Consider the following 2,898-nt stretch of genomic DNA (forward strand, 5'->3'; position numbering starts at 1 on the left):
CATGGCCTTGCAGTCCATCAAAACATTGGTATCTTGTACACTATGCATCACCGCATCATGCTGTAATAATCCAAAATAAGACCACATCAAAGCAGTGAATTTGCATGACTTGCTACCATGTTGAGCATCCAATGCATTAGCTATACCTGCAGAACAAGGATAGGTCAGAACATCCTATGCACCTATGCAAACCATGGCCAAAATGCACAGACAACACTCCACTCCCCAGTTTGTGAAAATGAGTATAAAACCTTTCAAAATTTACAAGGAAGAAAGGTGATCCGAGAGTAGCAGCTGCTAATACTGTGCCCTCTCATCGTTTAAATGCAGACTCTTGATACCTCTGAGAGTTTGAATCCAAATTCTTTATGTTTGATGATGTGTTTCTTCCAGATGATACTCGGTTGTGCTCAGATGACATGATATGTGAACTTCTTTGAGCACCAGAGCTTTTACAGGTTGCTCCCTGACTTGGGTCCTGCGTGAGAGGACGGGAGGAGGGCTCAGTCTCACTGTCAACAACTGCATCACGGCTGCTGCTTAAGATGGCATTTTGGCCTTGCAGATCCACTTGACCGAAAGAAATTCGAACTTGGCAACATAGCATCTTTAGATCCAGTTAAATCATTGGTAACCGGGGCTTTCTCTCTAGATACGATTCCATCAATGGCAATGGGTCCAGAGTTTCTCCTACGAGTGGGATCAGTTGAAGACCATCCAATATATCTACCATCTTTTCCACCTGACTGTCCGTCGTTATTTGCAGAAGCTAGTGGCAGACCAGAACTTGGTCCGGCAGCGAGACCAATACCACGGGAAGGAGGAGTGGAAATTTGAGATTGCTGATATTTCAAAATGGTCCAATCGAAGACATAATCAAACTGGAATCCTTCACGGATGAATAGATCACGCAAAAGTCTTTTCAGATAAGCATAATCTGGTTTATCATCAAACCTCAGTGACCGACAATAATGGAAGTATGATGCAAAGTCTGAGAGATAGCCACGACAGAGAGACTCAATCGAAGTAGAAACTTTCTTCTCACTGATTCTCTCATACTTCTGCTTTTTGGTACCGGCTTTCAATCCCTGCCAAGGCAGACTTCCTCTTAAAAAATACATAAGAACATATCCAAGTGACTCTAAATCATCTCTGCGGCTTTGTTCAATTCCAAGATGAGTATTCATACTGGCATACCTAGCAGTTCCCGTCAAATTCTTATTCTCTCTGTAGGGAATATGCTGATTATTACTGTCTCTGAATTTCTTAGCAAGACCAAAGTCAATGACGTACACTTGATTTGCACGCCTCCCTAAACCCACGAGGAAATTGTCTGGCTTGATGTCCCGGTGTAAAAATGACTTCGTATGAACATATCCGACTCGATTTATCATTTGATCAGCAAGCATGAGAACAGTTTTGAGGGACAATTTCCTATTACAAAAATTGAATAAAGCCTCAAGACTAATAGTCCAAGGGTGAAAATTGCTTGCAGCTTCATAGAGTCCCCTTGCACTGAGAAGAATAGGAGCATGGCAAGAAATCCCCAAACTCGATAGACAAACAGAAAATTACACTTGTCCACTACATATCTATACCCAAAATAAACAGCACCAACAGGAACAACAAGTAGACTAAATGAACAGTATACCAGAGTCGGTGCAAATATTGTCAAATTAAAGGCATAATACTGTGCAAAGTCGAATGTTTGTTTTGGATTAGGTGAGCTTCCAGTGATTGGATAGACAGAAAGATCTTGTCCCTCTTCACTATCCCCATTGGAAGTTTCATAAGCATTTGCACTGCCGCGAATTAGTGGTCTCTGAAGTCTATCTCCATCTTGATGTTCTAACGGGTATTCTTCACTTTGTTCTGGAACTAACTGAAGCATGTCATTCTTCCGAAACTTCTGAATGTTTCTTTTGATCCAAGGAATGGGTGCCAAGAGATCATAAGATACCCCCCAAGAAAGTGCTTGTGATCAGAAATGCAAGAGACGAAAGGCATGACTTTGACAGGAATGATGCACTCATCCAAATAGCACCGTCCCATTTTCAGGATGGCACTCTCTAATGACGATTCGACCAGACCCCGCGACAGAATGAGATTTACAAGAAAAATCTCTGATTCTGTTCCAAGTAATCTGGCTAAGAATAATGACAGCATCACAGAAACAGTATTGGAGTATCAAATGCAAATACATGGATGTTGTGCAAGTCTCTAGTGCATAGATTTCAATAGGATCCAAAACTCAATTCACAAAGAGCAATTCCTGCATCACAATGACCACTGTAAAACATCCATAACAAAAAACATGAACTGATCAAACTAGAACCCACTCATTCACAGTTCATAATCTCTGCAAGGCCAAATCAGCATGAAGCAACCAGAAGTTTTGTTGCCAACAGTGATCTCTGTTGTAGCCGTACTGATATGCGGTCACACATTTCATGCAGAATGCTACAGAATCAGATAAGCATGATCCATCGTGTCCAATTTGTATGGTTGGTGATAAGCACTTTTCAAAGTTGTCCAGAAAAAATTTTCGGGCTGAAGCAGAGATGAAGGCCAAGAACCACAAGATATCCATCCACCTAATTCTGAAATATTTTCCAGTCACCATGTGCAACCATCAAACCTGCAAGATGAATAACAACATGGCCAACACAATCAATTTTCAGCCAGTCTATGCATTAAAACCGTTAACAATCACTCTTCAAAATATCCATTATCCCAAGTCAAACCAAGCTCACCATTTTTTACTGCGGTAAAAAGGGACACATTAATCAGTCAATTTGCAAAACCTACAGTGCAAAACCATTAACCAACAGTCAGAGGGCAAAGTCCAAAAACATCCCAAATTGGTATGAGGTCAAAGCAGAGAGGAAAGTTTGTGAA

General features: G+C 41.1%; 1 pseudogene; it reads right to left on the reverse strand.

The window, feature by feature from the left end:
* Nucleotides 1–282: 282 nt before the first annotated feature.
* LOC127095541 (casein kinase 1-like protein 2) lies at nt 283–1,891 on the reverse strand (annotated as a pseudogene).
* Between the last annotated feature and the right edge of the window lie 1,007 nt (nt 1,892–2,898).

The sequence above is a fragment of the Lathyrus oleraceus genome, chromosome 6 (assembly GCF_024323335.1).
Source record: "Lathyrus oleraceus cultivar Zhongwan6 chromosome 6, CAAS_Psat_ZW6_1.0, whole genome shotgun sequence".
Lineage (NCBI taxonomy): Eukaryota > Viridiplantae > Streptophyta > Magnoliopsida > Fabales > Fabaceae > Lathyrus > Lathyrus oleraceus.